This window comes from Mugil cephalus, chromosome 15 (genome assembly GCF_022458985.1).
Source record: "Mugil cephalus isolate CIBA_MC_2020 chromosome 15, CIBA_Mcephalus_1.1, whole genome shotgun sequence".
Lineage (NCBI taxonomy): Eukaryota > Metazoa > Chordata > Actinopteri > Mugiliformes > Mugilidae > Mugil > Mugil cephalus.
Window position 1 is genome coordinate 6771983 of NC_061784.1, and position 12973 is coordinate 6784955.

The window sequence follows — 12973 nt, forward strand, 5'->3', positions numbered from 1 at the left end:
TTGCCAAAATATTCAGCCACGCAACCCTGCAAAGTTTTACACTAATTAAAACTAAGTAACATGTTTCATAGTCTGGTATGTTCTCCCCACTTCTGTCCTTATATTAAGCGAGTCAGTTATTGGCGGCAGCTTCACATTCACAATGTATCAATCCTCTTTCTCTCCTTAGCCTCCGTCAGAAAGTGTCAGATGAGTCCTTGTGGCGCACAGTGACACCAGTCGATCAATCCGTGGCTCGCTTTCACCCTATCCTTTAGATAGATAGACAGATTACTTTATTCATCCCATGAATTCAGAGGCCAATTCTAACACACCTACTTTGATTAAAACTAGGTCACAGATCCATTTCTTTTCTCACTCTCTCAAATCTTATCCATATCACATTTCAAACTCTCTATTTGGTAATCACATTTGGTGCCACTGACTAAACGGCTAACATCCTCACAAACCCTACCCTTTTAACAAGTGCAAAGCTGAAAAATTGAGAGGGATGTTAGCCCTTTACAGCACCTTGAATACAACACTGAGCTGCAGATAAGAGGAATACAAACCTTGTGTTACTTCCTATTCGTCTCCAGTGAGCTGTATGACCTTGCACACTTTCTGGTTCATAATGTGCTTTAACAGAATCTATAGGGTACATGGTCCACATCTTTTAGATGCATGCCCCCGAGGAGTTGGATTCTCCTGTTTCTCCCTAATGGAAAAGGCATTGGGCATGAAATTTCCCCTGACAGCTGACTCCTTAAACCCGCGAAAAATCTCCTCTACACCGTAGGGTTAATCGATGGGACTAGAGGACGGAGTAAAGAATACAGATGAGAGTGAAATGCAAAGAGGATGAAGTCGTGATCTCCTCTCTGTCTCTCGCAGTTTTGTAAAAAAATGTTTTAAGATTTTAATTTTTGTGCTCGGTGCCAGTTGAAGTTTTTTGAGCAGTTTAACTCCAGTATTCATTTGGCCCAAGCTTGGTTCCCACGGTCCACTGGCCCTCACTGGGCAGTGACGGTCACCTTTCCTGTAGCGCAACTCTGGAAGAGGACGAGCGTCTCCCTCCAAGACTTTTACACATCATGAAGCCTACTGTGGTTGGCTGCACTGCTGGAAATAATGCTGTTAGATTATTTTGCTTTTGAGTGGAGCTCTTCAGTTAACACCCATTTACACCAAACACTTTCTTCAGTTTAGGAGCTCATTTTTCAGATCAGCCTAATTAGCATAGAAATAATTAGTATAGGAAAAGAAACACGTTTATATGTTATTTTGATCGTACTCTTGAAACTTTGAACTCTTCTGTGATGAGACTGAAATCATGCTCTCTCTGATACTGAGCAATTAAAACCACTAACAGCTCTGCAGACTATCAAAGGACTATAAGGTCTACGCCGCTGATGTAAGTAGTCTATAAAACCTGTAACTTCCTCCATCTGAGAAAGTCTTCAAAATAACACCTGTTCAGAATGTGAATTAACAAAAGCCATTTTATGGCTACTGGGAACCTGAGAGATAAAACGGCTGTCAGTGTGTCTCTTTTATCAGACTGGTTAATATAAGTGGGTCCCCGTGGTAAATAGCATCGCTGTATTGCCTGAGACAAATGCTCTGACTCACACACAATAGCAAAAGTAAAATGTCCCACTTTATCTCCATCTTCTCTCTGAGGTCTGTGCCTGCTATCAGGCTATTGTTAAGCGGAACTTAACAATGGTGAAGGGGCAGCCTCACAGGAGCACAGAGAGATCCACGTCCCCTTCCCTCACACCTCTGACTCCGTCCGCGTCAAATAACATGCCCATTTCTAATTCTACCAGCGACGTCCACATGGAACAATAAAGCCCAACATTCAGCCACAAAGAAACCGTCATCTAAAAATGTTCACCCCATCTCTGTCATGTGAACGGATGGTGTTTGGCCTCACTGAGGTCCCAGAACATCTTTGTTTTACTCGACATGTGTTTTTTGTCTTCATTATTTGAACTGCAGTCTCTTTGTGTTATTGTCTCCAGCTGGCTCGCTAATCATGGCCGCGCTTTTCTCTGTGACTTGTACTCTCTTGAGCCCGTCGTCTGTATGCAGATGAAGCTGAACTTGATTCAGTGCTCTAGTGTAACAATACAGGAAGGACTTCTGCATGAAACTTTTTTTCCCATCCAGATTAATCAGCCCTCTTAGCGTAAGGCACTGAAAATTGCAAAATTCTACCAAGTGCTAATTTTACTGATTGCAGAAGTTTAAATTGCTTACAAAATGAAGGAAACTTTGATTGTAAAATGGTTAAAAACTCACTGTAAAGGAGGTGCTGTAGTATTACATTTATTTTCATCTCAGAAAGTATTGTAATATAAGCACAATGATGACTGGAAAATTACAGTAACACCATTCATCAGTCAGCTGCTGGTGAATTCTTAAAAAGTCCAATTACTGAGATTCTGCATCGTGTTATTAAAAGTCTCTGCAATATTGCACAAGTTCTAATGAGTTTTCCAGTAGGGTCTGGAAATACAGCAAAGTACAGAACTGCTAGAGGCTATACCATACAACTATATGACTATAAATGCACAGGGCAGATGGGAAGAGAAAGAAAATTAAATTGCATTATTTTGGGATTTCAGCGAGGCAGAAGAAACGGGTTTCATCTGCGAAAATAAGACATAAACACAAACAGTTCTTAAAGATGATGAAACTGATGCAGAAAAGCACTGAGCTGAAACTATGCAATTATGTCCCCTGTTTATGAGGGTGCACACATGGGAGAACGAAAAGAAACAAATGGAATCATGATCCATGAGCTGAGATTCCATTCTGAGCAGCACCTACCCAGGTTGAATGCAGCTTTTGGGGGAGTGAGACCTATCAGGAAGTTTGCAATTTCAAAATGGTGTGATAATATAACAGTACTGAGCAACAAGTAAGGAAGCAACCGCCCTCTCTAAAATCAAAAATGAAGCTGAAATCAAAGGAAAACCAAAAGATAATCCTGTAAACCCTGTATAGCAACAGTGAAATATATTCGGTTATTTGCCACCTGTAGCGAGTACTTGTTGCTAGGTAGTCTGCACGATATGTTGCAGAGTGTGGCAGCGTTTTTTTTCTTCCAGGGGTCTTGATTAATAAGTCTCCTGTGCTGCCAACACTTTCCTTCTGTAAAATTGGATACAATTAGTTTGAGTAATTGCTTGTGGTTTCTTGATCAAAGTGGTGACAGCAGTTTGGAGACATAAAAAGAGGTGACAGTATGAGATGTTAAGAGGATGTCCTCTGCAGCCTGCAGTAATGTGTCACTTCACCATGTCTAATGTACCACTCAAACGTGTCTGACGAATAACCGCAGCACATCTGACATCTTTACTCTCAACCAACCAGACTGCACTTCAATGGTCACGGCCTCTCCTCGTTGGGGACATTTAATTTTGAGATTGATTCCCAATGAAACACTCATTCTGCTTTCCTGCAGCTGAAAGAGTCTTAGAAATAAAGCACTTAACCCAAAGGCTACATTATCCATTAAACCAGCTACAAATGTGTGTGCGCTTTTGTACCCTAACCCTCTTTAAAAACATTCTGAATAAAACTGAACGCTGATCTACTGTCAGGCTGCAGGTTTTCCACTAGGAGGATCTGTCAGGCTGCAGATAGAGGGCTCAGTGGGGGCTGCCACCTTATATCTCTCCCTGCTTGCATATCAGTCCAATATCAGGTTTGAATTCAAAGTCTGGGACTGTGTCTGGCAGACGCTGTCTGATAGATCTCCTAAATAATTCACTATCTGCTATCCGTGGCTATTGCCTGTAAACTCTCTCGGTGGAGGGTAGTTGCCGCAGATACAAGCAGACCAGGAACTGCCATCTTGAGCTCTCAGAGTTGATCTTTACAGACTCAAAGAAGATATTCTTTGTTGTATGTGTCTTTTGTGAGTGGTTTCACTTTAATTCAAGCCTCCCATTGTTTTCTGTGAGAGTAAAATCAGTTGGTGTAATATCTACACACCATAGGAGGCCTTGTTGTTTAAAAGAACTGGCTGGTGCTATTGGAAAAAATGACCCTAACACACACGTGTAAAAGTATAATACAGAGGCAGTGGCTCATTGTATTCTTGTCTCACTTTACATCACTACATCACATAAGCTCAGTGAAAGTGTACAGAGAATTAATTCACATTTCTCCTATTAATTCTATTTATATACGACTAATTGTGTGACAAGAATATGTATAAACAGATGCTGGTAATTATCGTACATGGAGAGTGGCAAATGTTTTTCTCCCCAGAAAACTATAAAATTTATAAGGCAATAATCACTCGATATAGTTTTTATGGCCACACACAGCACTTGGTTTAGGACAGGCTAGACGTATTCTAGCATGAGACATTATAACATATCTATTTATGTCTGAAGTAAAAGGACGGCTCCAGCTGTCTCTAGACTACATCATAGGTTACTGCAGCACACAGACAGAGGTTAGTGGACACGTATGTAGGAGAGGCACAAAACTATATATATAACTAGTAATGATGGATGACACGTGCTCTGAAGCAAAATGTGTAATTCAGAGCTGGATAGTATCAGCCTTTCATTTGATTTAAAAACCTGAGATGACACTTCTGCATTTAGCGGGGGTGCAAACGCCACAAAGAACGCTGGCATTGCTTCTGTTGTGTCTTCACCTTCGGTGCCTGTGTTAGTGCAGCGTGACATTTCTGTTTCTTCTTTACCTATAGGCAGCGTAATGCCATTCTCGCTATCCATTTTTGTCTTCTCTCTCAACATTCCTCTTCCTTCTTACACATTGATATAAATATATTTGGCTGTTGTGAAGAACCCCGCACTAATGAAATGAATTGAAAATCGGATTCATTTCCAGAGGTTGCAGAATAATTCCCACCTGGCTGCCATGGAAACGATTAATAATATGCTGTAAATATATTTCAGTGTGTCTGACAAGCTTTATTCCTAAATTAATCCTAAAACCCCTTTTGTCCCAAGTAAATGCCATCCAGGTGCTGTTAAGTGGCCAATCTAACAAATAAGCTATGAGAGTAATCAAAAGATAAAATAAACCTTGAGCTGCTGAAGAATTAGCTGTGAGTATGGTTAGCACCCTTTTTGGTAAACAGGTTAGTTTGTATTTAGAAGAAGCTCATATGTCTGACCGTGGGATGCTCACTGAGTCACACACACACACACAGCTCTATGTACGCTGGGACTACAGCGAAACATTTGTCAATTACCATGAGCACACGGACACATACAGTTTTACATAATCACAGTAAGAGGGAATAATTGATTCACCCCTCCCCCATGACAGCTGTATGACTATGACGGGGAGGAGTGATGAGCGGCTTTGAACATGCACCGTTCAGACAACAAAACCACAAAACTGCATCTGAAAACCGGGCACTGCTATAGATTTTACACCGAGATCACTCCACTACACGTCCACCAGCATGCAGCTCTGAGCTGAAGATAAAGGGAACAAACTGTTATTTTAAGTCTGTCCTGCTCCAAATAGCGGGGAGATGACTGCAGCAGACGGGACTGATATGAATTCCCAGTATGCTGTGCAAAGAAAAGATGGAAAAGGTCACAGCCTGCATTCATCTTTTCAGAACAGTTTTTGCTCACAGCATCACCTTTTCCTGCTTTTATTCCTCTGCGTCCTTGGCCTTTTTTCCGTCTCTCCGGGGCAAATAAATGGAATTCTGCCACGCAGCGCGTCTCCAAGCTGATGACATTTTCTCATCTGCTGGTATCTGCCAGTTTCCTTCATGGTGAACCGCTGTCTCTCATTACACACACCCGCTGACAATAATGTCTCTCCGGGACAATTAAAATCATGTTTATTCAAAGTGAGCTGTGTAAATGCTATAAAGATTCAACATGAATTTGAACTTCAAGCTGAGGCTAGTGGGGAGTTCTATTAGTTTGTAAATACCGTTTGTAATTGGTGAGAAAGGCAGAGGTTAGTATTTCATAAAACAAGCCCTTATTGAGGCTCTGTCTCATTTCCTCAAGTGATAGTTGCTCCCTGAGTCATCATCTTATCTTTGCCCGATCCTCACCACCACTACATCCACTCAGGATTATGACAGCAGTGGATGTGCTGCTGAGAGGATCATTTCTCCCACTTGCTCTTCAGCGTTATCTACCATCTATCTACAGCGGTTGGATTTTGTAGGGCTTTCGAGAAATAAAAACAATCACCTGCTGTCACTGCATAGCGCCGTGCAATAAACTATCATCAATAAGCCATTTACTGTATGTGTTTGTGTGTGTGAATAGGACGAAAAGAGCTCCAGTCTCCGGGCTGCTAATTTAAATGTTGTCTTTTGTGGTGCTTGGATGAGGCAAAAATCCTAATCAAAACGTAAGTCATTCATTTTTATAGATCTCACATACTGGAATATAATTATGCAATTTTATTTCTTTGTCTTCCACAACAATGAAAAACTGGGAGCACTGATCTCACAGACCACCTATTGTGTTATTCTGTTATTACATGCTTATCTTCAAGAAGTGAATATAGATCATTTCATTAATTTGACAAATAAAGTTAGCTAGATATATTGGTAACTATAGTTCCAAATAATAATTGATAATTATTAAAATAGCTGAAACTGATTTTTTTTTTTTTTAAAAATTGATAAAATAGTATGCTAGACCTAACTGTAAAAATTGATAGCTAAAACGAATAGCTAAAACAGGTAAAACTAATAGTAAGCTGGAACTAATTGTTAAAGCTGTTAGTTAAAATTAATAGTAATCTAAAAGTAGTAGCAATTATTTAGCTATAAAAAGTAAACCAAGACAAAGTTATAATAATAAAATAATAGTAGCAACTATTGTTAGCTTAAAACACACATTTAGTTAAAACTAATAGTTAAAATACGTAGTTGCACATAATGGATACAATAGTTAGCTTCAATAATGGTTGAAATAGGAACATTATTTTAACCATTAGCATTAGTTAGCTTAAGCTAAATACAGTTAACTAGCTTAGTGTGGTTTGTGTGTACAAAGGAGACAATAGGGGGGAGTGTGTGTGTGTGTGTCCTCTGGAGTCAGCATGGCAGATGGTTTTGTGTGGAGGGTGCGCTGGGTGCAGCAGCAGCTGCTCTCGCTGTGCCTCTCTCCATTCTTCTCACCTTCACACCCACCCACACACACATATAAACACACACTGCTCCTGAAAAGTACACCCAGATCACCTGACAGAACCGGACACCGAACCCCTTCATTATTCATCACCTGACCGACCGCGGCTACATGACCGCCCTAATATGCTGTAAATTCCTGACACAGCGCTGTCCTGCCTCGGACCACTCACCCTCTCTGTGAGTTCTGTGATTTCGTCCTCACGTCATTAAAATGGGCTACAGTTTGTCATGCAAAAAGCCCCATGCGGACTGTGACATCATCCTCCAATTATGACAGGGCTGGCCGATGAGAAGGCTGCGTGCAAGGAAAAAAAAAATTAAGCATTTAAACTGCTTTCCCTCCCCCACCCATCTTTGTCTCTCTGCCTACATCCCTCCCCTTCACCTCTCCTCTGAGAAAGAACTTCAAAGCAGCTCTGAAGTCAGTGGGATAGAGGAAGGGAATCCCTAGGGGACAGTACCACACACACACACACACACACACACACACACACACACACACACAAACACACACACTGGGTATACACACACTGAGCCAAAAGATGGCTAACAAGCAGTCAAACAGTGCCCTTTGAGGAGTGACTGTGTGACAGCTTCAAACGGCCTCAACTCCAAAAGAGCGCAGCCCTTTCTCATGACTGTATTGACTTCAATGATGCAGTTGCATGAGCGTGTTCTGTCACCCATCTCTCTCAGTCACACATGACACGCTTATGTGCATAATCACTACATCTGATAGAAAACACAACAGTTTGGTGTAAAAGAATATAATTTTTCACTGACAATGGTGGCCAATATTTATTGTAGTGATAATATATATCAGAGCCAACTTAGGACTAGAAATCTCTTTAATTTAACAGTCATCAGTGCGCAAAGGAGTAGTTCATTAGAAAAACTCCCCCACCCTCATACCCCCACAAAAAGAAAAAGCAGGGGTAAATTATTTAGATTTAAGTCCTTGATCTAAATTTCATCTAATGTTTTCCTGCTTCATGATGAGCATGAATCTGGGGCTGAGCTGCCTTTGATCAAGCGATGAAGCAGGCGTTCTCTTCATCTGAAGAATTTCCTTAAATGCCTTTCACTGAACGATGCTGACCTCAAACCTGCAGTCATATTAGAGACCTCATATCAAAACAGCTGAAAGAAAAACTCTGAATCTCAAGTGCGATTTCAAGAGGGCGTGAGAGGAGAAAGGGCTTTAAACAAGATGTACAAAGGCATCATCTTGGCATCTTTATCGCCGTACAACAGATTCACAGTCTGATTTGGTTATGGAGATGAGTCATCCTCTATATTGCACAAGCCCGCTCGGATATTAGTTGTGGAGTCACAGGGAAGCAGAACACAACAAAAAATAATACAATCTCCCACACAGAGTTGTATTGGAAACATCCAAAACAAAGTGCACATGATGGGACATGTGCTCTATAGCCACATTGGGATAAAACATCACTCTTCAGAACCAGCCAGACAGAGAAAGAGGGAAAGAGAGAGTGTGTGCTTGTTTGTGCGTGTACTGAAGGAGGGAGGATTAAAAATGGATGCTCTTTAACAAGGGAAGAGTGGTGGACTATTTTGTCAGTCTGAGCGTTGTGCCACAGGCCCTGCTGCTGAGCCCATGGGTGGGGCGATAATTCTTCTCAGGTAACCTTAATGGGTCGGGGAGGGGTCGCATTCAGCCTAAGAGTGGGCCACTGCAGGTTCCGATGACAACAACAACACACCACAACAAGCTGCTAGTATCGATCTGTGTAGAGTGCATCGATCTGTATCAGACTTATAGCTGCTACTAATATTTCCACAAGTGCACAGCGCTTCATTATTAATTCTCAAAATTAACTTTCAAATAAATTGCTGCATAATTAACCATGGTCATATTTCAAGCTTGCAAAGATGCTGTTATCAAAGTGACTGGCTGTTTTTTTGGTGCATTGTTATTAAAGGGTAGGTTCGCAGTTTACGGAGCCTGTCCCAAAGCAGCCTTCTGGACATTCCTAGCCACGATGAGATCATTTGTAATGTGTGTCCTTTGGAAGTATTGTGGGTCATATAGAAATGATTTGTTCTAGGGGAAAATGTGCATCAAAGTTGATCTGAAGCTAATCTGAGGCTTCGGGGTCGGTCTGAGCCAGATAAATCGAGTGGTTATTATCCCTCCTCTGTAGCTCCACAATAAAACACTGTTTGGTGGAAACACAAAGTACTTGTGAAAAATATACACGAACTGATGCTGTTGAAGTGTCATATTCATTTCAGGAATTTCTACACAGGACGCTGACTGTCATTTTTGTCACCTATATGAAGGGAGTCAAAGCTTCAGCCTCTTTCGGGAAAGTGATCGGAATAAATTCAGTGCCGATTTTTTGTAAAAACACGTTGTGATGGGTCAGAAAAGGGTCTTGCATGCAGTGCAGGAACCAATGCAGGAACCACTATGTTGTCATTTAATTTAAAATATTTGAACCCGTTTTCACTAATGATTATTCCCAAATACCTCTGCAATGAATGCTGGTGGGGGGTCTACTTACCCCGCTGTTCTCATCTCATTCTAATTGTATTATCACCTACGGATAGGTAGCTGTGAAATTGAACTCTAAAGCTAGGTTTGGATTTGAGGCAGGAACCCGCTCTGACAAGCCTTTTAAATAAAACATAGGGCTACCTCCTGCAGAGGAGGCACGCAGCCCCTCACAGGCCAGTCTGAGTACAGATTCAAGCGGAATCAGAAAGTAGTGTTTCGGGCGGATTCTCTAGTTCTTCGAGGTTTCAGATTTATTCAGCATACTTTTATTTGAATAGGTACAGACGCCCCTGCTGTGCTCTCACCCTGCAACAATTTGTATGTTTCTTTTTGTTTTTCTGTTTTTTGTTTAAACCCCCATCAGACCGTATCGTGAGATATCTTGTGGTAATGCTTTGATACTTGGCAAATGCCAGGATACAGCCTTTCCTTCCTCTTCTGCCTTTTCAACCGCCCCCCTCCGTTGCCACCCCTGTGTCACCCTTGAGGCTTCGCCCTTCAGGAGCGCTGAAGAAGGAGGAAGTAGGGCAGAAGGAGGAGGAGGAGGAGGAGGAGCAGTTTGGTGGCACTGACGGTGGCTGCATGTGGCGAGGAGCGACAGCGAGGTGAACCACTGCGATGCCGCAGAATGGTGGCGCGGTGGGGTATAGTTGGGGTGGTGGTGAGCCTCACCTAAGAACAGTGTGAATGTGGAGCAGGCAGTAGACAGATGCTTCATGGAGAAGGAGGCTGAGAGACAGACGTCAGGGGCAGATAGAACCAGAGTGACTGACATTTCTCTCACACCCCTCTGAGCACCCACATACTAATACAAGCTAATCCTCCTATCAGCCTCTTACCTCACCTGGGCCTATCCAACCAACGGCAGCGCTGTGACAAAATGGAAGACAGCCTTCATAGATACACTCTGTGCTTCAGTTTGGCCAGGCCAGCGCAGTGGCAGCGGTGCTCGAGTCCTATGCAGTCCTATTCCAGGTCAGAGCTGTCACTGTCACTCACACAGCTCCCGCTGACTTTTCCTTTTCAGCCAAGCAGCATGCCTCAAACTGAGGCCCTGATTACTCATTCATGGGGTGCTCATAGGGACCGAGGCAAACAGTCACTTGCTATTTGGGCATGCACTGCAGAGGGATTGGTGAATTATACACAGCTGCATGTCATAATGAAATTTGCAGCAGCATGTTGGAACATGAGTTGTTGTCATCAGTTAGGCCTGCATCTAATAATTATTTTCCCTATTATCCATTTGCATGGTTTATAAATTGTCATATAATCCTCTGTCACATTTATTTATTTATTTATGATCTTTTTATATTGAGGGGGTGTCTTCTTATGCCTGATATTGTCTGAAATGGTCCAAAATCATTAAATATTTAGACAAAAAAAAAAAAAAAAAAAAACAATTTGAGAAGGTGGAAATATTGACTCTCACTCACACTAGACAGATTATCAAAAATAGTGTCAGGTTTATTTTTTTTGGTCAATGAACCAAGGGATAATATTTGATGGATAAGGAACAGGTCCAGCGCAACCGTGCTCTTGTTACTTTACTTTCACCTTAAGGAGTGTATCGTGCAACATTACCTCTAATACATGGTGCAATGTTTTCAACGTCAAAGTTGCTTTGAAACTTAATATTATAAATGTGAATCCATTAATACCTCAAAACTGCAAAAAAACAAACGTGCATCAGAAAATGCTTAAAGGATTTACGTAATGTACATAAAATGCATTCAAGTGCACCCTGCCAACTGGATTGATCTATGAAACATCATAGATCTAGTTCATTAACAACAGAGTTATTGGGTTTGGTGTGTTTCACAAAAAACTGCGCCGTGGTTGTGAACGTAGCCTGATTTAACGAATTTATTATATAGAATATTTACTGTAAAATATTATAATCCTTTCTCTTGACTGATACATTAATACCAGATGACTTTTACAAAGTATGCACCATAAATATGTTGTCCTACACTAGTGTCCTGAAGTATCCATCTCGTGGCAGCTCCGAACAGAAATCTTTGTTAATTTTCGCTGCTTTTAGAGACGCGTGTTTCCTTCAGTAAAACTAACGTCCGCATATTTAGACAGGGCTGGGCAGATAAACACCACATATTTACTGTTGGCTAAACGAGCACGTAAGCTGAGTACAACCGCTCTATCTTTTCGATACCCTATCCCAATTCACAAAACAAATAAATAAAAAATGGTGCCGGAGATATTAAATGTCCCGTAGCTTGAACGGAGGGGGCAAACACGGCAGCTGGTCACAGTGTAGCGAGCAACGGAAATCGGCGAGTTATAAAACACCACCATCTGCAAAGCGACTCGACGCAGCCCAGCTTAAACACGGTCTCTGAAGTGTCCCTCTTTGTCTCTCGACAAACTATCCCTAGGACGAATCTACGGAAAGCAAACAAAAACAGGACGCCAACACCGCCTCAACACGGCCGTACAATATTCATTAACCAGGAAGGGCAGGGGAGCGTGTTTTTCTTTAGGGATGCTCGCTATTCTCCACCAACTTGCTCCCATATAATCTTCTCCCAAAACTCTTACCTTGGCTGCAGTCTTTGTTTTTCCCTCGTCGGTTTCTCTGGTGGATGAGGTTGGGTATTTGTCAGTGGTTTTCTTTTCTGCTGAATGCGGGACGCGAGTCGGCGGTGGTGCTGATGTTGAGCCGTGTCTTGGGTCCCTCCTCTTCAGCGTTAGCTAGCCTGCTGCCTCCGCTCGGCTTGTGGTGCTGAAGTGGACAGCGCACCGAGGAGCTCCGGGAACAAAAAAACCTCCGCACACACTGCGCTTTCAGCGACCCGGCCTGCGGCACAGCGCCCTCTGTCGATCCGGAGGAGCCTCTACGTGGACGTCAAACGCACTTGGAGAGAGACACCTAGAGGGGGGGATCCCACAATGTTTCTGTGTCAAGGTTTTCATCATCCCCACCAGCTCGGCGTGCTCACTTTTTAATCTAGGTACTAAAATGAAAATTTCACAGCAGACATTTTGACTCATCACAGTGGGAATAGTTGTGGTGGAAATAAATAAATGATGCGGATTTCATTTCACTACTCTGTTGTCTGCAGTGTCCTTGTATTAATTATGCATGTACCTGAATAGAAGAGAGCCATTGTTAATATCCCTACTATGGCGAGTCCAGTTGGGAACAAAACAATAAACAAGTGCACTTGATGTACTGATGTGATGCAATATTCTGTCCTTTTTCAACTATACACCTTCATTTATTCCTACTAATACACTAATGCAATGGTACATGTAACCAACACAGCTCAAAGGAA

The 12973-nt window shown here is 42.1% G+C and overlaps 1 protein-coding gene across 4 annotated transcripts in view; it reads right to left on the minus strand.

The window, feature by feature from the left end:
- The window catches only part of srrm3 (serine/arginine repetitive matrix 3), a 69354-nt gene extending 56855 nt beyond the window's left edge, over positions 1-12499 (minus strand). For 2 of the 4 annotated variants that reach the window (XM_047607396.1, XM_047607398.1), the window contains exon 1: positions 12237-12499. The gene's annotated coding sequence lies outside the window, so the exon portion shown is untranslated. The remainder of the gene's footprint in view (positions 1-12236) is intronic. The other 2 variants (XM_047607397.1, XM_047607395.1) reach the window with 1 other exon arrangement.
- Positions 12500-12973: the final 474 nt, after the last annotated feature.